Source organism: Ambystoma mexicanum, chromosome 3p (genome assembly GCF_040938575.1).
Source record: "Ambystoma mexicanum isolate Mex_15411 chromosome 3p, UKY_AmexF1_1, whole genome shotgun sequence".
Taxonomy (NCBI): Eukaryota; Metazoa; Chordata; class Amphibia; order Caudata; family Ambystomatidae; genus Ambystoma; species Ambystoma mexicanum.
The window spans coordinates 501,707,709-501,734,166 of NC_090925.1; the positions used below are offsets into that span (position 1 = coordinate 501,707,709).

General features: G+C 47.8%; 1 protein-coding gene across 1 annotated transcript in view; it reads left to right on the forward strand.

The window, feature by feature from the left end:
• The first annotated feature begins 11,162 nt into the window (after nt 1–11,162).
• RIPOR3 (RIPOR family member 3) overlaps nt 11,163–26,458 on the forward strand; it is an 898,683-nt gene continuing 883,387 nt past the window's right edge. Inside the window, exon 1 of the mRNA XM_069651171.1 lies at nt 11,163–11,443. The gene's annotated coding sequence lies outside the window, so the exon portion shown is untranslated. The remainder of the gene's footprint in view (nt 11,444–26,458) is intronic.

Below are 26,458 nucleotides of genomic sequence, written 5' to 3' on the forward strand. Positions count from 1 at the left end.
ACCAAACATGGATGCCTGTTGTCCCCTATGTTATACACCCTGGCGATAGAGCCACTGGCACTCTTTTTGAGAAAGGAGTTCAAAGATGAAGGACTTGAGGTTAATGGTATTGTTCCGCGCACTATCACCACCAGAGTGGTCCCCTGGTGCTCTGGCGGCTCTGAAAAAAGGGAGAGGGGTGAGTTAGTGGGAATAAGCTGGAAAAGTGCAAGAGAGCAGTGATGTGCTGTTGGCGGCCTCAACCCAGAATTCCATTGGCTGGGCTTGGGGTGTTTTCCAGTCGGTAGTCGTTGTGTGCTGTTGTGCAAATCTATGTGTGGTTTGTTTTGTTGTTGCAGTGTAGTAAAGTTTGTGCGATTGTTGTGTTATAGGTTTGTGGTTGTGTTTGGTTAGAGTTTGAGAGGTATATGCAGAGGGGTGACATTTCTAGTGGATTGGTTAATTGGGCAAATGCTAACAATCACAAGTCTATCTAAGTGTGGCACATGCTGACATTTTAAACCTATCTAGATGCAACACCGGCTAGTGTTTACGATTACGTCTAGATGAGACGTCAGATAATGTTCATGATTAGGTCTAGGTGTGGCACATGCAAACATTCACAATTCCATCTAAGTATGGCGTGTGCTAATAATCACAATTTCATTTAAGTGTGGCATATGCTAATAATCACAATTCCATCTGAGTGTGGCACATGCTGACCTTCACGATCCCTTCTAGATGCAACGCCGGCTAATGTTCACGATTTCGTCTATATACAATATCAGCTAATATTCATGATTACGTCTAGGTGTGGCACATGCCAACATTCACAATTCCATCTAAGTGTGGCTTGTGCTAATAATCACAATTCCATCTAAGTGTGGCATATGCTAATAATCACAATTCCATATGAGTGTGGCACATGCTGACCTTCACGATCCCTTCTAGATGCGACGCCGGCTAATGTTCATGATTTTGTCTAGAGGTGACAGCGGCTAATGCTCACGATTTCGTCTAGAGGTGATGGCAGCTAATGTTCACGATTACGTCTAGAGGCGACGCCGGCTAATGTTCACGATTACATCTAAAGGCGACGCCGGCTAATGTTCATGTTTACATTTGGGTGTGGCACATGATAACATTCACAATTCCATCTAAGTGTGGCATGTGCTAATAATCCAGTTCTATCTAAGTGTGGCACATGCTGACCTTCAAGATCATATCTAGATGCAACTCCAGCTAATGACTACAATTGCATCTAGGTGTGGCGCATGCTAACATTTACAATTCCATCCAAGTGTCGCGTGTGCTAATTATTATAATTCCGATTAAGTGTGGCACATGCTAACCTTCACGATCCCATCTAGATGCGACGCCGGCCAGTGTTTACGATTATGTCTAGGTGTGCAATATGCTAATAATCACAATTCTAAGTGTGGCACATGCTAATAATCACAATTCCATCTAAGTGCGGCACATGCTAACAATCACAATTCCATTTAAGCGTGGCATATGTTAATAATCACAATTGCATCTAAGTGTGGAACATGCTAACAATTCCATTCTAACTAGATGCAACTTAGGCTAATGTCCACGAATTCATCTCTAAGCATGGGACATGCTAGCAATCGCATTTCTATCTAGAGGCCACCCACTGTAATGTTCGTGAATCCATCTAAGAAACGTTCTAGTCATATTTGAGCGCACTATGTCACAGTCTTATGGGGTGGAGAACAATTCAGTAAACTTTCAGTGCACTGTCTCGAATTGTTAGACTAAGAGGGAGGTATGCAATTGATTACATCTATGTGTGGTGCATGCTAACATTTACAATTCTATCTCATTGTGGCATACGCAAGCATTCACAGTTTAGAGGTAGGATAAGGTAGAGTGGCTGGGCTTTATGGAGTCATTGCTCTACTCCCCACCCATGCCACACTTACTTTTTGCTGGTCGGTGCTGGTTGACGGCTGGCCATTGACTTCCCCTGCGGACACCTGCAGACATGTCTTGGAGCTGCCATTGTTGGAGTCACCCTTTGCCTCGGATCCTTAGCCACAGGGGCTGCCAGGCAGAGGGCTGATATGTTGTTCTATATGCGAATCCCCAAGGACAACTTGGAACTCTATCTGGAAGTGCTAGACAATTTCGCGAGATTGTCAGAAGTGACCATTAGCAAGGCTAAGTCATGTATATTCCCTTTAGCCGGATGGAGAGGTGTGGCAGAGTCACAGTTGCCAAATTTAGGGCTGCAATGGGAAACAAGCACATTCTGATATTTGGGAATCAATATATATCATGGAATAAGAGAAACCAATATACACAATACATTGAGGGCATTGAGTGGACTGCAGAATTCAATCACGTTCTGGAAGAAATTACCCCTGTCATTGATGGACAGAGTGGCACTGTTGAAAATGGCAACCCTCCCTGTTTGCTTTGCTATTTTGTGAATGTTCTGTTCCTCATACCGAAATCCTTTTTTAAAGACTTAAACGCAGTAATGAGAAGTTTTATATGGGGACCAGGGAGACGCCGGCTAGCATTAAACATACTACCCAGAGAATATGAAAATGGAGGAGTACGACTCCCCATTTTGAACTTTACTGTCTGGCTGGGCAATTGCAGCATGTGTCCAAATGGCTAGCGGAGTGTGAGACAATAGAGCACAAACTATCAAGCGCTACAGTTGATCCATTTGCGTTGAAAGAAGTGCTATGGTTGAAGAGAAATAGGATTAAGAGCCCCCCACATCTCCTAGAACTAGGGTTCGGAGTTTGGAGTAGGACCAAAACTTTACTTCGACTAAAAGAACCATATTCCCCCATATACCCGTAGCAGCGATATATGGCACAGATAAGGCAGATTTGAACCACACTAGAGTTCACTGGGAAACCAGGGGACTGATAACAATAGAGGACATGCTCCAGCAGGATACATTGCTGGAATTTGAACAGGCAGTAGAGGAATGCGGAATAAGCAAAGGGCAATTCCTAGCGTATTCAAGACTAGTACATGGGAGATGTCACAGGTGGACTAATCCACAGAATTAACAGCAGGGGACAAAGTATTGGAACTACTGTATGAAGCATCAGAGGGTGGACATGAGATATCTAGACTATATCAGGGACTCCTGGAATCCATTTGTGATGAAAATTGGAAGGTTAAAGGAAAAAGGGAGTCTGATGTAGGAAAGGAATTCACAGAATCAGAATGGACTAGGGCTCTTTAGGATATCCTAAAAGGGTCTTGAGAAGTGTGCAGTTTGACACAGCTTCATGTTCTGCATAGAGCTTATATGACACCATATTTGATATCTAGGTTCCCGAGTTCTGGGGGGTAGAATTGCCTGAGATGTGACAGAGATGATACAGAAATGATGCATATGTTCTGGACGTGTCAGGTTATCAGGAAGTTCTGGGCAGGGATGCAAACACATTTAGAAAAACATCATTAAAAAAAATATGTAAGGACCCCAGAGGCCTGCTTATTGGGGATTTTTACATGATTGAAAAAAATGTGACCGATTGAAGAAATGGCTGATTTTGCCTGGGCACTAGGGAAAAGAAGGATAGCAATAGCATGGAAAACAGATAAGAGCCCTTGTATAGAGAAATGGTGGGGAGACCTGAAACGCTGGTCAGCGGCTGAGACAGGAGTGTGGTATGAAGCATTACATGCGGGTAGGGGAGAACCGTAGGGGGAGTGGAAACCTGGAATGCCTTGGTCAACACGATGTTCAGTTCACCTGATGATAAACCCCCTTGAACTGCAGTGCTAACGAGCACAGAGAATTATAGGAAGCACAAGGATCTGCTCGGAGATGACCTTCCATTTATGTCTAAACATGTTGGCCCTAGAAACAAGAAAAGGGGGATGTAGAATTGAAAGGTAATCAAGTTTGGAGCAATGTTCCTCATGACAACAGAGATGGGAGAAAGAACAGGCGGAGACTTTGTGAATTCATTCGAACAGGCACTTTATACATATGGTTCCTGAATTCAGAACGAAGAAACGTTTATTGAACTACTGACCGTAACTGCGAAGGATTAGAGTTGATCATTCACCCTATGGGACACCAGCTGGCAAATTCTGCCAGTCTGGACTTATTTGTCAGTCGAAACACTAGCTATTAGTTACAAGCCTCTGATGAAGAGCTAGGTCATGCTCGAAACACGTATTAGGCTGTACTGACACAATTTAATTTTCAGTCCAATAAACTAATTGGTGTCTCTTAAGCACTTGTAGATTTTTCACAATTGGCGATGTGTGACCGTGTTTGCATTAATCACTTTATACGTTGTTTGGGTTTGGTTGGGGTATTGGTTTTAAATGAAAGGCGGCGGGGAGGGGGTATGAGTTGGGGAGTTTCCGCAAGGTTAACCGAAGTTTGTGATGTTGGAAACATGTATTCAACTGAGTATCTGAATAACCTGTTGTCGAACTGGATAGTAAATTATGCCTCCTATTGTAGTGATTGTACGTATATTGGCCTACGCCAAGTTGCTTAATATTGTACGCGAATAACTCTCTACGGCAAGGTCTTGACCTTAGAAATTGATGTAAGCCGCCATTTTGAATCAAGCCTCCATTTTAGGTTAGAACCGCCATTTTGGGGTTTTTGTACAAAGTCACCCTGTAATCTTAATGGCCATCTCGTGTGCCCTTGTTCTTGCCTTAACCTCTCCAACCTCTGTAGGAGAGTTAATGTCCACCCTGCCTTCAGGCTACATGTTAGGGTCATGCAGGCCTTGTCCTTTGTTGACCTCGGGAGCAGGGGATTACTTGAATCAGCAATGTTAAACTACAAGTATACAAGAACAATAATGCTATCCAAATATAATATGTGAAACATTTGTTTGGTCTATATTAAAATAGTATGTAAAGAGTGTAACGTTAAATTAAAGAATAATGGAGTGTGTTAGTAAATGTATTCAAAAGTAAACCGCATGCACAAGATATGTAAATCAGGAAAATGAACCTGGCGCGACCCTAGCCCAGTGTTTTATTAACCTGTAAGAGGCTGGACATCATTTTTACAAATTGTATAAATGCGTCGATGTCCAGCTAGGAAATTCTGTTCACTGCTCACATTGAACCCTGCTGGTGGTCTCTGTGATGTATTGACGGCCCAATAGCTATTTGTGTACTTTGTACAATACTGTTCAGTTTTGTAATAAAGATTCTGGGAATCTTTACAAGCCCGTGTCGGTGTATTTTCCTTTGCTTGGTGTAACAGCCGTAATATTGTATTTTTTCTGATTCCACACTGTGTGTTGTTGGGTTTTACAATAATTCAATCAATAAAAATATATCTTTTTTAAAATAGGAGGGAATGTGGGAAGGCCTTTCATCATATAGGAGAAGTGGGAGTATTCTGGAGCTGTCTAGAGGAGCAGGTAGTCGAAACAGATAGTAGCGACATGAGGCGTCAATAGGAGCAAGCAGTAGAGGGGAGAAACAATGACAGGAGGAGGATGCATTAGAAGCAGCAACTGTAAACAGACACCAGGAATGAGAGGAAGAAACAGCAGAGGTAGGCAATAGGGGAATGAGAAATGAGGTGGAATTAATGCCATATAGAGCACAAGGAACACAGAAAGTACGCACAATTGAAAAGGAGGAGGCAAAGGAGGACAGTTCAGGCTTAGCTCAAAGTCTAGCTAAGAGGTGATGGCTAGTAGTTCCGGCTGGACTGCCCCTTTAGGGGTGGGACTAAGCCGGATTTGCACATGGTCTTTCCCATTTGTAATGGCTTGGCGGCAAAGAATGGTGGTCTGGAGGGTTGCCCAGAGCAATGCCAGAGGTTAAGATGAATTCTTAATCTTCCAGCCATCACCTCCTTTGGTTTGCTCAGCTCAAAGTCTACCTGGATCGGTGGATAGAGGGTCATCGTTCTTGTTGTTGTGGAAGGGCATATTGCACAAACGTGAGTGATCCAGTAGATGCTCTCTCCGTACAATGTGGCCACCACTGTGGCATGCTTTGTCACCTTAGGGGTGCTTGTGCTGCACCGCAGCCAAAGCTAAAAGCATACATCTGAGAACCAGAAGGGGGTACCGCCATATCAGAGGTCCAGGTTGCAACCACCATCACCCCATCTTCGAGTCTCATTACTTATCATTTCACTATGGGCCATCAATGGCAAAACAGGCTCGGTACTGACAGTTTCCCAAAGCTGTCTGTGTGGTTACAGTACAATGCGTGTGCAAAGGGATCATATCATGATTGCCAGATTGCAGGTGAGGGGCCTCTTTAGCGGTTCTATATGACATTTCTGCATTTTGAGGGCCAAACACAAAAAATACTGATTTATTTTGGCTGATTCTGTGTGGCTTTCCAAATGCAGAATTATCACATATGTGGGGGTGTTTCACCCCGCTAACATCCCCCATGAATTCTGATAACCTGCTCACCTTCACCCTCTCCCGTGCTTGATGGATTTTGCAGAAATTGGGGTTTCACCCCTGAGCCATCCTTGCCTTCCCAGCCGCCTCCTTTCTTTTCCCAAACAATGCCTGTCTTGGGAGGATAGCTCAGGGGCAACGCGCTCGCCTTGAGACCAAGACGACACGGAGCAACGCATGTTCGATCGCCGGGTCCGCGCTTAGAAACCTCTGGGTATTAAGTGTGTTATAAATAACATATCGTATCATACCTCACAACCCCCACCAGACACACATGCAAATATTTACATGTACCCGCTCCCCTGCCTCTCCCCGTCACAAACATTCCCCCTTCTACCCACTGTAGACTTGCAGAGACACACCCACCCACACCCAACACCCCTCCAAAAACCACTCACCTGGGACTCCCGCTACTCCTCTTCTGGCCCCGCCACGCCTGTCAGCCATTGCGTGCAGGCGCATGCGTCCAGGGGCTGACAGTTTGATTTAGAAAGACCGCTCAGAGCGGTCCCCAAGCAGTCTTTCTAAATCGAGTTTTTGTGAATTCCACGAAGTGAAAACGAAATGTTCACTTAAGACCTCTTTAGCTCCCTCGTACTCCAAAGGTATGACAGTGTTCTTGCATAAGGTGAACATGTAATGGACACCGAATACCACTTAAAGGCAAGTTTCTCGTTAGCATTAGCAACATTTAATGTGAGTCAGGTAAATGTACACTGAGAGTCAGACACTCATTTTAAATATTTTGGATTATTCTTAAATATGCTATTAATGCACGCACATGTCCAATAATTAGTTGTCTTTAACGTTCTTATTTCCTTAATATTTTGTATTTTAAATACCTCAATGCATTTCGCTTCTATGCAGAACCCTCCCCGTGAAATATTGCATGGCGTGCAATAATTCCTCCGAGCAGCATTGCAGCATGTGCCAGGGTGAGTAATCAGACCACTGCCCTGCGCCCAGACGGCCATCATGTAGGTAGCATCGGGCCCATTGTCTGGTCTGCCTTTACACATAGCCCACCATTAGTTCTAGACCAATACTCTGTAAGATTGATCCGTTTTGGTTTCACGCCTTCAACTACATCTTACGCCGCAATACCTCTTCTGGGATTCCACAGGTACTATTGCTAGTGTTCCATCACCAGATGGTGTGGCCTAATCTCACCAAGGCTATAACGCCCACAACCTTGAGGGCGTGAAGAAAAGGCATTGATCACTCCAGACCTGAGGGCCACAGCAAGTCTCACACATGCCAGGTCTTGTTGCAAGACCTACTAACGCCATTTCTTTTGGCCTTCCTTGAATCTGTTGCATGCATCATTGTTGCAAAGGTTACTAATGCCCAATTGGAATGTTGCTCTTTCTTTTTCACTTAAAAAAGAATGAATTCATTTAATATATTTCTCTGAAAAACGGGGAGTACACTCAATCAACCCTATGAGACGTACAGATTGAGATAACTTTTCAATAAGTTATTTTGTGAGTACTGCCACTGAGGAGTCCTCACTTTACTCGGGCTTGCCTAGGCTCGGGTTGACGGGCCAGTATCGGGCATGTCCTCCACCCTCTCCCCGACACGGGGGTGATTGCCATAATCAGGACTTATTCCTGAGGCTAAAAGCTGCCCGCAGGTTCATCAAGGAGGAGTTAAAGCCTCACGTATACAGTACCTTGAGCCACGTCTGACTATCCAACAACAACTGAGGCAATGGGTGCGCCATGTCACGCTTCTCGCCATCCCCCTGTGTCAGCTGCCTGGTGACCCACACTCCTCCTGGCCTGTGCTATTACTACCTGGCGGTCCTCTCTTCTCCTGAGCCAGGCCCCGCACTTGGGAAGCACTTGGCGCGCTCTGTCTCTCTCTGCTCTGCACTCATTCCCTGTTCACCCTGAAGACCCTCTCAGTGCACTCTCTCCATGGTGAGCTCCGTGTACTGGCCCCTTTGCCTCCTGGAGCTCACCTCCAACTCTACTCTCTGTGTTTCTTTAAGTATGAAGACGAGTTTGCTCATCCTGTTTGCATAGACTTGCATAACAACGCAGCTGTTAAGGGGTTTAGACGTACTGCGTCATGTTCCATGCACATTGTCTTACTGAGTTACTCCTCCTGACTGCTTCAGGGTCCTTGTGCTTGGCTTCTGTGTAAGATTTAGGAGGTTTTTGGGGGCAATGGTGTTCTAAGTGAATCGCCTGTATTGGCTTAGGGGCCATTTGGGGATGTTGGCAACATTGCCAGGTTTCCTTCTTGTATACAAGTGGTGGGATCAATTGTTGGCTCACCCACACTCTGACTGAGCATACTCACACGTCTCGGGTGCGTGGTTAGGTTCTTTTCTGATGACTGGAAGGTTTACAGAGGGGTGGAGTTTTGGCCCCATAGAAGGAAAATGAGTTCAGACACTCATTGTTTCTCAACGAGACGTGAAACAATCGTCTGTTTTTCTCTGTTGGTTCCTGTGTCGATTTCCTGCATAAGGTTGCTTGAGTGGGTGTTACCTGCAGAAGGTTTTCTCCTGTTGCGCCAGCCTATGTCTGCTTTTAACCTGCGAATGGTTGTTGTTGAAGTCCACAACAAAGCCTTGACCAAGTGCCTTTTAGGTGGGCGGTGGTCAACGCCTGCCCAACCACAGGGCACTGGGGCCTACTCTTTTGAGCCAGAGAGTGCATCCACTGTCATCAACATCCAGGTTCTGCATTCGCCTAGCTTTGCCCGGACCCATTTCACGGACCCCCTCAGGCACCAACCTCATCCTGGAGTGCAGACCCCGAGGGAGACGCCCGGGGGTCCTGACACCCCTGTTGATTTCCTGGCTCTTCTCCAGGGCCTTCTGGACACCTGAAGCACCATCGTAGCCTAACTTGCCAGGGTTGCCTCTCTCCGGCATCGGCCTCGCCCTTCCACCTCAGGACGGTGTGGCGCCCTGCATGTAGGGAGCTGGGGGCTGCTGTGGGAATGCTGCATGGCGTGTACAATGCCACAGGCCCCGTGCTGCACGAAGTGCGGCACGATGGAGGGCCTGGGGAGTTAGGCGCGGGGTGGGGGAGACAACCGGCGGGAAAACAAAAGGGAGGGGCAGCCAGAGCGGCGCCCCCACCCTCGGCGTTCCCAAGGAAACGCAAAACAAGTAAGACCAGGTGTGAAAGGAACAGGGGGGGAGGACAGGAAGGAGCGACGGCCCCCAATCAGCACAACAAAAGGGAGAAGGGCTATAAGTAGCACAAGAAAGCGGGGCCAAGTCACAACCAGGTTAGGAGCTCACCTCACTCGGGTAAGCTCCCAGGGCCTGGAAAAGGGGGACAAGGATACGTTTTGCCACCCAACCCGCTCTACATGAAAGGAAGGAGGAAATCCGGAACAGGAACGCCGAGTACTTTTCTTCGGTACACGGTAAAAGAAAAGTCGTAGGCGGCGGCACGTGTCCAGGAAAGGATGCCACAGGGCAACGAAATGGAGCCTAAAGGAAGGGGGGCATCCCAACCCCTGGACACGAGGTGCCCAAAAAGCGTTGGTTATTGTACAGTTGTCATAACCAGTGTGTAGCGTTAATTTTGTATATAATAAAAAAGGCCTACGGCCACCAATTTTTCCACGAAAACATAATGGTGCATGCATTTATCATTTCTGGGTCAGGGCATAGGACAACAGGGTCAAAAGCAGGGGGGAACCCACACTACTCAGCCTATGTGCGTGGCTGGAGATTCCGCGAGTGACTGGAAAAGTGCGTCCGCCCTGTGTGCCAGTCTTGGCCTACAACTGTAAGTGTAGTAGAAAGTACTCCTGTTGGTTCCCGAGTTGTGGCCCCATTCGGTACACTACAGATGACCCACTGCATTTGGGGAGACCCGGACATCAAGCCAAACATGAAATAAGCGAATGCCTGAACGCTTGCCCGCCTCGCCGTGTTTCAGGGGCGTGCCTAGACCCTGAGACTGCCAGTGTCAAGACTCGCTATGGCATGATCCTGAAGCCATGATCCTGGCTCTCTTGAAGACCATTCGGAAGGGCTGCCGTTCTCAGCAAACGGAAGGAACCGGCTCGGGGTTGGGGATAGGAAACTATGTGGCGGGCCAAGGCAAGATATCGCCATTTTCAGGGCCACGGAAAACTTCGCTCTAAAACGACTGGAAAATTCGTCACTGTGGGGGTTAGAAAATACCTTCTAATCCCACCACATTATGTGACCCTGGGCAAACCTGACAGCGCCTCGACCCCTACCCGGCTAAAAGTAGAGTGCTAGCGATCTCATATGAAGCAGTGGACTTCGCTAAGAGAATGACGGCCGCTTTTAATTTGCACACTTTAAAAGTCAGCCGGCATGTTTCATTTGTAATTTAACGTAACTACGAAAGTAAGCAAATGTCAAGCATGCGTGTGAAAAAGCCTGCATTTCTCACATAATAAATAATTAGGCTAGATGGCAAACCACAAAAGAGACTTTTGGATATGTTCATAAACTTTCAAATATATTAAACGGCGCCCCGAATAAATTCCACTGAAAGACAGGCGGCGGGCTCCAGGGGGGTTCGCGAGAGCTGTTTGTGATTAGCGCAGAGAAAGCATCGTGTAAACCCGAGTAAACAGAGAATGCAGGCCGCCCGCGCCCCCCCAAACCCCCCAAGCCCCCCTGCGAAGCAGGGCAGGCATCCGATGCTCGGTGATTAATAGCAGAGGGTTCAAGACGTGAGCACAAGCCGGCATGTCCTTTCAATTAGCTGCATTTTCCCAATCCCCCTGCCAGACTGCGAGGGGGGAAGGGGAGGGGGCTGGTCCTGCATCCAGCAACAGCTCACTGAGGGCTGCGCACAGTGTCGGGAGGCACTGCTCGTCCGCCTGCTGCTGCTGCTGCCGCCGCCGGGCCCGGCGTGCCCCATCTGCACGAAAGAAAGCCCACCCTTTCGGCCGTGACAGCTTTTCTTGGAAGCGTGACATCACGGCAGCCTGGCCGCAGGGGATAAGGCTCGCTATCTGTGGGTACCGCTTGCCCTGGGAATAAACACGGCTCCGGGGCAGGCGAGAGGGCTGCAGCCTGCAAGAGGGGCGACGCGCCGGTGAGTTCCCCCACACTACCTTTCCTCCGCTTTGCGCCGCGACCTTAAAGCGCACACGTATATATATATATAGCTTTCGCAAGTCCGTCTTGGGCACTGGCACTTAAAGTTGTGCAGCTGGGACTGTGAACCGGCGACTTTTGTCGGTTTCAAAACTTTGGCGAACACTCGAGTCGGTGCAGAGAACTTGTTGGCTGTCTGTTCTGCAGTGACATGCGTGCGTGCCCCGCCGCTTTCATGCTAATGGTCTTTAATGCATGACTTGGCTGTAGTTTGCGCGCCTCGGGGTGCTCTACCAAGCCGGCTGCTAAGGCCTGGCGCCCTGGCTCTCTTGGTTGGCACAGGTCACCTATGTGGTGGAGAGTTCTTCTGAGGTCAATGCTGGCCTTTCGCGCAGTGCTTGATACTAAAGATGCCGCTGCTTCCAGGCGCCTGTAGTGTTAAGGGGTAGGGGGGTCCAGCCTAGACCTCCTGGGTGAAGTGGTTTCCCCAGAGGGACTGGTTCCGATGCGGACACTGGGACCAGGACCCCACTATCCCGTCCCTGGGGAGAATGAACCATTCCCACATCTGTTCCATAAAATCCGACGAGTGATGACAGTCAGCTCGGCGGACCCACACACCCATCCAATGCTATCAGGCGCTTCCTGGTAGGTCCCACCCCCCGGCCATAAACCTAATGCCACTGCCGTATTCTACTTTATTGTATTTTAGGGGTTTGCAAAGTGCTACGCAGCCTCTTCAGTGCGCTTTGAGGAAGGCGGTACAGATGTAAAGGTTGATCAATGGCATGAGGTATTCAACGTCTTCAAATTTGGTGATGAAGCCATTGCCCTGTCCAACCCGTGTGTGTGTCTCTGCCCCTCTCCTCGCGCCCCCCCCCCCACACACCCTCCTCCTCCGCAGAAGGCGATGATTGCTTTGTGTTTTGTTGGCGCAAGCAATGGTTGGCGACATGTTCTTTGAAGTGCAGGGTCTTCTGGTCTTTTCTGAAGGGCAGGATGGAGGGGCAGGTCTTAAGTGCGTTGATGACCTGCTCCAGGGACAGGGTGTGTAGCCTTGCCAGGCCTCGTTCTTGTTGTCTTCCTCTGGCAGTGCGCTCTTTCCTGCCTGCTGATGTTGTGGTTTCTGATGATGTGCTGCCCCCAGAGATGATGGCGTGCTCAGCCACGTTGAGTGGTGTTTTGGTGGTGACTGCTTGTGTAGGTGATGCGGGAGCTATGAACATGATGCTTGCTTGAACGAGTAGCCAGTGCACTTCCCCGTGGATAGGGGGGTGGGGCTGCGATTGCATTTTCTCTGTCCTGTGTTGAGGCAAGGTGCCTCAGGCTGGACTGCTTTCAGACGGGCCAAGGTGGCATCTGGGACTTCTGATAATTCAGCATTGCCACTGCCCAGGCGGGGGTGACCAGGGCTTGGACAACTGTTCTTGAGGCTTGCATGAAAGGCTGTATTACACTGAGGAGAAATACTTTGGCTGTTGCTTAGGTATTTTGGGTGATGTGTGTTGTGAATTCAATTTACGTTTAATTGTAAAGTGCATGGAGTTTGCACTGGGTGAGAGTTGAGGGTCGAGTCTGTCGGGCTTCATGACCGTTTGCACATTCTGGACTTGGGCAGAATTGGTGGGGTTTCCTAGGAGAACGAATGGGGTCTTTGTCGGGTTGAGCTTCTCGTCGGGTCTTGACATCCAGGCTTGGAAGATGGACAGACATGTTTGAGTCGATGGACGTCATTGATGCAATTGATCGGAAGGTAAAGCTGCATGTAATCTGGGTGTTGTGTATCTTGATATCAATGCGGGCGAGGAGTTTCCCCGTAGGTTCCCTGCAGCGGGAGAATGATGGCTGGGGACAGCAGGAGTCTTGTGGAGCTCTGGGGGTTATTAGGTGATGCTGGGATCTGTTGGCACCCATATGGATGAGATGATCTCCGTTGGAGAGGTAGGAGGCTAAACACACTAGGACGGTTCCATCAAAGCCCAAGTGTGTGGCAAGGCTGTTGAGGATGGATACGTGGTCAACGGTATCAAAAGTGGCAGAGAAGTCAACTAGAATGAGAACCGTTGGGCATGACCGCAAATCAGTGAAAGTATTTATATGATAAAGCCTTGGTGTGATAGACCAAATATTCAGGATACGAGATGACGCAACATTACCACTAGCAGGCAGTCCAGCAATACATAAACTGTAATGGACCACCCAAGTATTTCTATGATAAAGCCTTGGTGTGATAGACCACATATTCAGGATATGAGATGACCCAACATTACCACTAGCAGGTAGTCCAGCAATACGTAAGCTGTAATGGACCACCATTGTTCAAGGGTGATGATACCTGTCTTAGGCATATGGCCAAGCTCATGAAGCTCGATGCTGTGTCATGCCATGGATTCAGGATAAGGGAGCGTCCCAACATAACCTCTATTGGGATGCCCGGATGACAGCAAATAACCTGGTTGTGATAGACAATCATTGAGCATTGGTGATGAGGTCAGTTTTAGTCGTATGGTAAACTTAATGATGCTCGATATCTAATGGCTGAGATGAATCTTGTTTCCTCTGTGCTTAATGCTATTCAGAAGAGCTGTGTTTTTAGGCCTTGGAATGCTGGTATCTTTGCAGTCAAGCACAGATGGGATGGCTCAGGCGTGACCTTTCCCCTTTTGAGTTATGGAATGACGGCTCTGGAGAGAAATTGCCTACGTAGGGATTAACGTTGTATGAGATAAATGTCTCCAATCACACTAGAATTTTAAGGGTTCTGTGCCACAGCTTCCTTTGACCGCATAACAACTTCTTTTCACTGTTTTATTTATTTATTTAATTGTTTTTAATAATACACCTAATACCATACCTTAGTTTGGTTTCTAAGTGCGGATCCCGGATTCAAACCTCTGTGGCTCTGCGTGGCCTTGCTTCCAAGACCAGCGTGTTGCCCCTGTTCTATTCAGGGAATTAGGGAATCACCCGTTTGCCCACGAAATATTTTACAGTCTATCTGTGTGCCTTGTAATTTATGGATAGAGAGCCTGGCCAAGGTGGCTTTTTAAGTTTCAGGGAGCTAAACGCCCGCTGCCCTGCAAGGGCTGACTCGGCTTTTCATCCTGTGGAGCGGTGGTCTTCAAACTGTGGGGCAAGGCCTTAATTTGGGTCGGAAGGATGCCTTGGGGAGAAGGAGGGTGGTGGGGGTTGTGAGGTTCTATTATAAGGGAGTACAGTGGTTGATTTAAATAGGAAACATAAGTAATGGCATTTGTGGGGCTCAGCAACAGTATTTTAATCAAGAAGGGCCCAGCAAAAATAAGTTTACTTAAGGGGGGCTCAGCCTAAAAACCATTGACTACCACTGTTTTGGGGGTACTAGCACCATTGTGTTGGGCTATGAACACCTGTTGTTTACAATGCTACTAACCAGCACATTCTTTAGAATCTCGGGCTATGTAAAAAACAGTGATGATGATTTAATGGAGGATAATAGAGGGACGGGGCAGGGAGAGGAGTCTGTCAAGGGGTTCGTTATTGTGGGCCCTTACGCCCGCAGGGTGAGTGGGGCACACGTATGCAGTCCTTAAGCCTGCGGCGGGAGTGGGGCACACGTATGCAGTGGGACTCGGCCAGGGTAGTCGGCATTGTCCATGAAGTCTGCCAACTAAAAGCCACTCGTAAAGCTTGTTACTGAATGGAGCGGATTGTCAAGGTGCGGAGAGCTCTGGCTGCAAAGAGCAAGGCTTGTTAATGTTTTCCATGAATCAGAGAGCCCTATAAACCCAAATTAAACAGCTGTAGAGGCTGGATTCCCAGTTTGCTCAGTTGTGTGTATATAATGGACACGGGCAGTCGCATAAGCAAGGGCCTGCAACACATCAAGGGCAGGATTTCCCACTGCGGATCCAGAATGAGCCAACACTCGGGCAGCCAGGCCCTCTTTCAGATCGGTTGCTGGCGACCGGACCGGCACCTGAGCCCAACCACCAGGAACAGATTCCCCTTGCTTTTCCCGCAACACTTGAGTATGAGCGCGATATAAATGAAATATCCTTTCATTTCAACCCATTCGGCTCACCTGCAGACGGCAAGTCACGACCCAACTGTACCGCCTAGAAGCCAGGCTAGTAACTCAAGAGCCCACGGTTAACCCCACAAAGCCAAACCACCATGGAACAACCCAAGACCCCATGTTATCCCCAAAGTGCAAACATGCTGGCTTTCCGAAAACAGCGCATTGGCTTCCAGGTCCCCCATAAATGAATCCATCAATCTGCATGGAACATCCCACGCCTGTATGTTACTCCCAACAGCCGAATCCATCAGTCTTCAGAAAACAACTCTAGAGCCTTCTCCTATCCCCACAAACTCAATACACCATGGAACAACCCAAGACCCCATGATACCTCCCATTTCTTAAAACACTGGCTTTCAGAATGCAACTCCTAAGCCCCCTGCTACCACTAAAAATCACAATCCATCCAGAACAGCATGGAACAGCGCAAGCCCCCTGTTTCTCCCAACAACCTAACCTACCAGCCCTCCGAAAAAAAACCTCAAGAGCCCCCCATTAATCCCAAAAATCCAATCCGCCATCCACCATTGAACAACCCAAGACCCCATGTGATACCCCCAATTTCTTAACACACTGGCTTTCAGAAAGCAACTCCTAAGCCCTCAGCTCCCCCCAAAAACCACAATCCATCCATCTGCATGGAACAGCGCAAGCCCCCTGTTTCTCCCAACAACCTAACCCACCAGCCCTCAGAAAAAACTCAAGTGCCCCCCATTATTCCCAGCAATCCAATCCCCCATCCGCTATGAAACAAGTCAAGGCCCAATGTAATCCCCAACATCCTATAATGCTGGCTTTCTGAAAACCAATCATGGGCCACCAGGTCCCCAAATAATTTAAACCACCAAACTACCTGTTACTCAACAACAACCTAACCCATCAGAAAAATAAGCAGAGGTCACTCTTTGATGGCAACAAACCAAGACCCTGCATTTAGATAACCACTCAAGATACCTCCGTTACCTAAAACACTCTAACATCTAAACATGAAACCCTCACCCACAAATCACTTACTTTGCCCTTTTAGTGTTCAGCAATATATTGTACAGGATAACATCCCCAACATATAGCTTATAGCTTGTAAGATATAATATGACATCGCAGAGCACATAACACACTATATCCTAAGATAACTTTTGACATTGCATGTCAATAATTAAAATATCATTTAGATCTGCCACAAAATATAATATAGGAAAACATGAAATAGCATACGACGCATAGCACACCGTAGCATACCACATCAGCTGTCAAGATAGCTCAATGTGTTAAGCGCGTTCCCTCTGTGTTCAGCCTGCAGGAACAGTTTGAAATCACAACAGTCCCACCTGGGCCCTTCATCTTTCTGTGGTAACTTCACTCAGTACCATTACACTGGGCAATACCAACACCTATTATGACAGTGCCTAGAACCTCATGTAAAGCGCTTTGGATTAAAGCGCTATATAAATCTAAATACATCTAAATAAATGCAAGAGGGAGAAATCTGCCATAAAGCACTGTATACAAATGGATCTTTTTTTAATTTCAGTTTTACTTCGATTAAATTTACCATAACAGCAAAATCCATCAACAATCACTATTCCAATTTGATAAAAGACGTTCATAACAATAAAACTATTTCATTCAATACTATAAAATACAAACAAAACAATGGCATTTAACAAGTAAATCAATAAACGAGGTTAAGCAACGTGGATCCTAGGCCACTTGAATATCATACGATACATTAAAAAATGGACCCAACATCCGCACGTGCATAGATTCCGCATCCTATCACAAGGTGGGGTCCCACACTGAAAGTGACCCAACACCTGCACCACGTGCACAGGTTACGCATCCTATCACAAGGCCTGGTCCCACACTGAAAGTGACCCAACACCTGCACCACGTGCACAGGTTCCGCATCCTAACACAAGGCCTGGTCCCACACTGAAACTGACCCAACACCCGCACCACGTGCATAGGTTCCACATCCTATCACAAGGCGTGGTCCCACACTGAAAGTGACCCAACACCCGCACCACGTGCATAGGTTCCGCATCCTATCACAAGGCGTGGTCCCACACTGAAAGTGACCCAGCAGCCGCACGTGCATAGGTTCTGCATCCTATCGCAAGGCGTGGTCTCACACTGAAAGTGACCCAACACCTGCACCACGTGCACAGGTTACGCATCCTATCACAAGGCGTGGTCCCACACAGAAACTGACCCAACACCCGCACCACGTGCATAGGTTCCGCATCCTATCACAAGACCTGGTCCCACACTGAAACTGACCCAACACCCGCACCACGTGCATAGGTTCTGCATCCTATCACAAGGCGTGGTCCCACACTGAAACTGACCCAACACCCGCACCACGTGCATAGGTTCTGCATCCTATCACAGGGCCTGGTGCCACACTGAAAGTGACCCAGCAGCCGCACGTGCATAGGTTCCGCATCCTATCACAAGGCCTGGTCCCACACTGAAAGTGACCCAACACCTGCACCACGTGCACAGGTTACGCATCCTATCACAAGGCGTGGTCCCACACTGAAAGTGACCCAGCAGCCGCACCACGTGCATAGGTTCCGCATCCTATCACAAGGCCTGGTCCCACACTGAAACTGACCCAACACCTGCACCACGTGCATAGGTTCCGCATCCTATCATAAGGCGTGGTCCACACTGAAACTGACCCAACACCCGCACCACAGGTTCTGCATCCTATCACAAGGCCTGGTCCCACACTGAAAGTGACCCAGCAGCCGCACCACGTGCATAGGTTCCGCATCCTATCACAGGGCCTGGTGCCACACTGAAAGTGACCCAGCAGCCGCACGTGCATAGGTTCCGCATCCTATCACAAGGCCTGGTCCCACACTGAAAGTGACCCAGCAGCCGCACCACGTGCATAGGTTCCGCATCCTATCACAGGGCCTGGTCCCACACTGAAAGTGACCCAACACCTGCACCACGTGCACAGGTTACGCATCCTATCACAAGGCGTGGTCCCATACTGAAAGTGACCCAACACCTGCACCGCGTGCACAGGTTCCGCATCCTATCACAAGGCCTGGTCCCACACTGAAAGTGACCCAACACCCGCACCACGTGCATAGGTTCCGCATCCTATCCCAAGGCCTGGTCCCACACAGAAACTGACCCAACACCTGCACCACGTGCACAGGTTACGCATCCTATCACAAGGCGTGGTCCCACACTGAAAGTGACCCAGCAGCCGCACCACGTGCATAGGTTCCGCATCCTATCACAAGGCCTGGTCCCACACTGAAACTGACCCAACACCCGCACCACGTGCATAGGTTCCGCATCCTATCACAAGGCGTGGTCCACACTGAAACTGACCCAACACCCGCACCACAGGTTCTGCATCCTATCACAAGGCCTGGTCCCACACTGAAAGTGACCCAGCAGCCGCACCACGTGCATAGGTTCCGCATCCTATCACAGGGCCTGGTGCCACACTGAAAGTGACCCAGCAGCCGCACGTGCATAGGTTCCGCATCCTATCACAAGGCCTGGTCCCACACTGAAAGTGACCCAGCAGCCGCACCACGTGCATAGGTTCCGCATCCTATCACAGGGCCTGGTCCCACACTGAAAGTGACCCAACACCTGCACCACGTGCACAGGTTACGCATCCTATCACAAGGCGTGGTCCCATACTGAAAGTGACCCAACACCTGCACCGCGTGCACAGGTTCCGCATCCTATCACAAGGCCTGGTCCCACACTGAAAGTGACCCAGCAGCCGCACCACGTGCATAGGTTCCGCATCCTATCACAAGGCCTGGTCCCACACAGAAACTGACCCAACACCCGCACCACGTGCATAGGTTCTGCATCCTATCACAAGGCGTGGTCCCACACTGAAAGTGACCCAACACCTGCACCACGTGCACAGGTTACGCACAGTTGATTTCTAAGCAATAAATCTGTCCCCACATCTGTTCTTTGCACTGAAGGCCTTTTTTAAAAAAGCAACAGCTAAGCCAGCCGTTTTTGCTTGTGAACAGGTAGTAGATGGGCATTTGCCAAGCACGGACATTATATGCCCTGGTAATAACTCAATTTCCAAAATGTTGCCCTCTTATGGTTAGGCAGTACCATTATTGTGGTGCCTAGCAAATGCCTACCCCATGACTACAAAAAGTCACATTTGCTGGCTTTGCCAATGCTTGTTTCTAATTGGATTATACCTTCGATTTGATATATTTATAATGGGGCATCCCTAGCACTTGTATGCATGTCCCCCCCCTTGTCTGCATGATGGCTGCTGTTGGGGGAGTGCCAATGCTTCTACTTTTAAAGCGACAGTGCTTGCATTTGAACACATCTGTTCTACTTCAACGGCATCAGCCCCTTCTGAACAGGAATGCAATACTTGAACTGGATAGTACGGTGCATGCTTTGCAAGTCTGCCACACACTCTATGCAGGACCCCTGTACTTTAAAGGGAAAGTACTAACAAGTTTCAGCAGGGTTGAAATATCGCGAACAGGACAAGATCACCGCCTCTCGGCGGGGCAATTGAACCTCTCAGTGGCTCAAGTATGACCTTTTTGGGCCAACACCTGCACTTCGAGGATGGGCTGGGGCACTTTTAAGACCAGGTCTGTTGTGCTTCAAATGGACCGTGCTAGGGCCTGTAAACAGGGATGCAATGCCCTGGACAGTAATGGCACTTCTCAAGTGTGCTACTGTGTATTTAATTGCGAGCACGAGCACTTCTCACCAGGCCTTAAATCATTTTATTGGGACAGAACAGCCCTTGCCAGCAGGGGTGCTGCATGTTTAACCAGGCAGTGCCACGCATTGCCTGCAGGGCCGCAATATAAGGTATTGGCCCGTTTCATCACGTCTGCTTTCGCGTTAACAGGCCATAATCAGCAGTTCTCGGGAGGGATGCATTCCTTGCAAGGGGCCAATAGCAGAATGTAGTGGGATGACGTAGGTATAACGTGGCATTATCAGCGGTGCTCACTGGCGTTTCTATGTATGTATTGAGTCTGTACGGACTTGTGCGTCGATAGCACGTGCAGCACCTTTGAGAAGAAAGCACGCGCTCCGGGACACACAGTGCCTTCTCCTCGCCCACTCACACACAGCACTAAGTTCAACTAAAGAGACTCCCAGGGAGAAGGTGCAGCACGCAGCCAAGGACTGGCCCAAGGTAGCCAATGGAGGCTCGGGGTTGGGCCGCGATTCTGACGTAGGCCTTAAAATAAAAGTATTGTAACGAAAAGCAACAAAAGCGTGGTGTAGTCTACCTAATTGTTATGTTTTGAGAACAAGTAGGCAAATACGAATTATCGCCATTTTTATACAATGTAATATGGTCTTGCAAACGTCATACGAAGCAGTTGAAAAATATTTGTAATACATGAGTTGTAATGTCTTATACATCCTGCAGAATTATAAAATCTACAGGGCATAGAACAAACACAGCCATTGGTCGTCTCTAAATGATGACATCACTCGACGCATGACTGAACATTGAATTAAAAAACTTTATCAATAAGAGAGATTACAAGCTAAACTTGGCTAATGAATTCCTATGGTTAGTAATCACATATCCGCGGAAACAATATTGTTAGATCCATTCATGCCAGCTGTTCACTCAAAAGGTGTTTCCATAATGTGTAATCAGAAGCCTGTTATGACATTCGAGCATAGTTAATGTAGGCATTTTTGCCCAACCAGCAAGCAGAGCCAATCATCTTACCACGTACGATACGCATTCCTCAAATAGCACAAGTCTTTCACAACAGCTCCCGCCCGTGAGAACCTCCCCATTTCATCCACAATGTCAAGCACCCTGAAGTATCTACATAAACTGTGCTCGGATTTCATAAAAGCCTGCTGATGACACATTATGGAGAAAAGTAAATTCTAATAAATAAAATGGAGTGGTTGAGGACCACTCTGGGCTGTACCGTCCCTCTGAAGACGTCCTAATTCACCTGAAACTCATTTACACTGAGACAAAGAGACCACAAAGCCGCCTATGTGTGATCATGGGGATGCACCAATGCATTCGCACTAAGGCAAGGAGGCCATAATGCCACCTCTGTGTGTTCATCGCATCAGGATGTGCCAATGCATTGACTGCGAGGCAAGGAAGCCACAATGCCACTCCTGTTGGGTCATGGAGATTCACCAATGCATTCACACTGAGACAAAGAGGCCACAACGCAGCCTGTGTGTGATCATGGGGATGCACCAATGCATTCGCACTAAGGCAAGGAGGCCATAATGCCACCTCTGTGCCGTCATTCTGATGCACCAATGCACTCGCACTGAAGCAAATAGGCCACAATGCTTCCTCTGTGTGTTCATCACATCAGGATGTGCCAATGCATTGACTGCGAGGCAAGGAAGCCACAATGCCACTCCTGTTGGGTCATGGAGGTGCACCAATGCATTCACACTGAGACGAAAAGGCCACAATGCAGCCTGTGTGTGATCATGGGGATGCACCAATGCATTCGCACTAAGGCAAGGAGGCCATGATGCCACCTCTGTGCCGTCATTCTGATGCACCAATGCACTCGCACTGAAGCAAAGAGGCCACAATGCCGCCTGTGTATGATCATCGGGATGCACCAATGCATTCACACTGAAGCAAAGAGGCCACAATGCTTCCTCTGTGTGTTCATCGCATCAGGATGTGCCAATACATTGACTGCGAGGCAAGGAAGCCACAATGCCACTCCTGTTGGGTCATGGAGATGCACCAATGCATTCACACTGAGACAAAGAGGCCACCATGCCGCCTGTGTGTGATCATCGTGATGCACCAATGCATTCACACTGAAGCAAAGAGGCCACAATGCTTCCTCTGTGTGTTCATCGCATCAGGATGTGCCAATGCATTGACTGCGAGGCAAGGAAGCCACAATGCCACTCCTGTTGGGTCATGGAGATTCACCAATGCATTCACACTGAGACAAAGAGGCCACAATGCAGCCTGTGTGTGATCATGGGGATGCACCAATGCATTCGCACTAAGGCGAGGAGGCCATAATGCCACCTCTGTGCCGTCATTCTGATGCACCAATGCACTCGCACTGAAGCAAATAGGCCACAATGCTGCCTCTGTGTGTTCATCGCATCAGGATGTGCCAATGCATTGACTGTGAGGCAAGGAGGCCACAATGCCACTCCTGTTGGGTCATGGAGATGCACCAATGCATTCACACTGAGACAAAGCAGCCACAATGCCGCCTGAGTGTGGCCATTATATCAGGATGCATCAATGCGTTCACACTGAGGCCAGGAGGCCGCAAAGCCACCTCTGTGTGGTCATCAGGATGCACCAATGCATTCGCACTAAGGCAAGGAGGGCATAATGCCACCTCTGTGTTGTCATTCTGATGCAATATGCACTCACACTGAAGCAAAGAGGCCGCAATGCTGCCTCTGTGTGGTCATTGCATCAGGATGTGCCAATGCATTGACTGCGAGGCAAGGACGCCGCAATGCCACTCCTGTTGGGTCATGGGAATGCACCAATGCATTCACACTGAGGCCAGGAGGCCATAATGTTTTCTCTGTGTGGTGATCGGATGTACCACTAATAGGTCGGGAAGATGCACACAGTCATTTGACGGTGTAGTTCAGACCCCTTTGCAATTGCGGTCATCAAGTTGGATAGCTTCGGTTGCCCCCCAGAAAGATGGTGGCCTGCCTGGTAAGAACGAACATGGTGTTCACCCCACAGAACCAAGCATGTTAAAAGGTGTAGCTTGTGTAAATAAGTCATTTGCGGGCTCATTACGCACACCTGCGGCATCAACAATGAGGCGATATTAACAGAGGCAGCAGGCCAACGGCATTAGCACCCATGCAGTTGCCTACACGGGTGCTAATGTTGTTTTTTTTTTTTTAAAAGAAAGAAACTTGCCTTTTTTTTGCGTCTTGGTGCCGCACAGTGCTGCTGTCAGTGAAGTCCATTTTCAACGTGGATGACTGTGACGTCATCATCATGGAAAACAGACTTGGCTGACAGCAGCACGACATGGTGCTGGTCCACGCAACAAAGGTAGATTTCTTAAATAAAAAAAGACACCATTAGCATCCATGTAGGAAACTACACAGGGGTTCAATTACGTCTTTATGTGAGGGCAAAAAGGGCACTTGCCCCGGCCCCCACCTTGGAGGGCGGCCCTCACAAGAGTGTCTAATCTAAAGACGATAGTGACTATTGTTTACAAAACTTAAATAGTACACGTCAAGATATTGTATGGCGTATTGCTGAGGCTCTGAACCTATTGCCTGTCTGTTGTAACAAATACTTTCTGCTCTGATCAGTTCATCCTGTAATGCTTTCTGTTTTCACTGTCCCACACATAGTGTGTTCACTACAACTCCTGTAGCAATCTCACATTTCTATGGGAATTATATTGATCATGTGCAATCGCCAAAGTTGAAATGCATACTGATAAATGTGAGTGCCATGCTGGTTCAGAAGATAGCTCAGTGTGTTAAGCACTAATTGCAGAGATTGGTGTTCATATGCAAGATTATAATACTGAATTCCAGCAAGGCCAACTCAGCCTTTCCTATGTTTGAAGTTGATAAATCTGCAGGTATGTTTACTTTGTTTTGTAGTGCAACAGGTGCTATTTTCAGCAGTCCACCAGTACCTGTGGTTGCTATTAAAAAAACAGATTTTGCATCTGTATGGTGAAGGTCTAGAAATTGGCTCCTGCATATGGAGGCCACCTCAAATGAAGACTATAAAGTGTTAGTCCGAGAAGTGATTAGGTATGCAAATTCAAGACTGTGGAACTAAAGCGTTCATGCTTCTATCCTGGCTTCCCCAGCAGACGATACAGTGATCCTGGACAAATCAGCTTATTTCACTGACATTACTCTACTGTCTTCCTTGAAAAGGTTGGCTTCTCACATGCTGGGGGTATTGTTTAGCCCATTCATTACCTGATCTGACTTTTTATGTAGGCCATTTCAGCAGAAGGGGTCCTAGACAAAAGAGAGCGGAATCAGGTATTGCAGGCCTCTGGCAAGCATATTTTAATTGCTTTTTTGTACAATCGAAAAGGGTTTTGTGGATGTTTAGCAATACAATTTCACAAGCCTGTGTTTTGGGCCAATTACAAGCATTAAAATATAAAAGAGAAACCCAGATGTAATCTTTTAGGATCACATCAAATACTATGTTGGCACCTATATACTTCCCTTGATGATCATCAAGATAATGACGTTAGAATCATTCCCATTTTGCATTATAAGCTTCTATAACATTTTGTTTTTACAGTTGTCTTGTTAGGTTATGTGATTTGTCTACTTTCTAAATCAGATCTATAAAATGGGATTATTTTAGTTCATGGTACATACTAGAAAAGCAAGTGGTAAAGTGCAGAAATTGCACAGTGGGTGCAAATCCCAGCTTCACTTTTTAAAGAGTGTGTAATCTTGGGCATCTCATTTAACCTGGCATTGTTATTATGTCACAATTGGCAGTCCCTAAACCATTCACAATTGTCACCCTTCTTAGTGATGTTGTTCCCAGGGTATGATCTTCACAACAGCTTCACACATGGTTTCATTAGCTATAGCATTGCTTCCTCTATAATAATAGTGAGCATTGATATATTGCCCACCAAAGACAGTTCTTTGCTCTCTAATGGCAACCCTACTTGAAGGGCCATGTCCCTCTTCTAATCTCAATCTGTCTGGATGTGTGCACCTTCCTGGTAGCTTCTAATCTTCACCCACTATCTTTTCTATGGTAGGTGTATCTTTCTCCTGGCTTCCAATTGGTCTCCCATATCCATACTTCAGCATTTTTGCATTCTGTGAGGGAGCTAATCTGAGTCATATGTCTATTCTGGATTATGCGGACCTTTTACATACAATCTGTGTCCCAAATGTATACTATGACTGGTGTGCCTTCCTCACGGCTGCTAATGATGAGTGTCCTGTGCCTATTCTAGAATGCAAATAGTCTTGTCGTGGACTGCTGATGTTGGCCTTGAAATGCTACATATTTATTCTTATTATTATAGCAAGAATGAAGAGGGTAAGGGGACTGAAAGGGAGTACCATTGGCTATTTTAATCTCTGTGGGGTAACATGTCAAGTTATGTGTTGTGATCACGATGAGGGGGGCACGACCAGCTATTCTGGATACCTTAATTCCTTTGGCTCGATGGAGGGTGGCCTCCAAAGTTGTCCGTGCCCCTGGCCCCAAAAGTGCTTAAGGTGGCCCTGCGGGGGTTAAATGGTGAAGCAGGAGCAGGGAAGGAAAGGGAAGGGGGCGCTGGCTGCACAGGCAGCTGGGAACATGGGCGTGTATCATACAGTACTGCCCACGTTCTTTGCCTCCTGATTGGCCAGGGCCGGCTCCCAGGGCGCTAATTGTCCACGGTAAGGATTCTGAAATGCCTGAGGATGTCTGCTCGGGTTCTGAGATCTACTAAGACACCATCCAGTAGCCAGACACTATATAGCCCTGTGCGCTGGCCTTTAGGACAACATCATAATGGGCCCGATGTTGATGGTGGTGTGCGCTGAGGTTTAAGCGTCTTGCAGAACCCACGCGGCGGCTTTCCCCACTCGACTTGTACTTTGGTTTTTAGAAAAAATGGAGTGCAGCTTTGCTGGGGCGGTTGTTTCTTGTTGTACTGCTTTCGCTTGAAGGACAGAAACTGCCTTGGCAACAGGTTCTAGCATTCGTATTTGTATCATTTATATTTGTATTGTAACTTATGGTTCTTGTGTTTGAAACACCTGAAACTAGAATTGCTCGGTATTTGCTTGTGCTCAATACATCTAATTACTTCTTACTACTAATTTCTGGTGCAGATCAGCTTCAAGATGACCTAAGCAGAATAACATGATGCTGCTCAGCACCGAAATACAGTGCAAAAGGCAGCCCCTCCCCCTCCCCCAGGAGAGTGCCAGTGATGAGGCAGCATA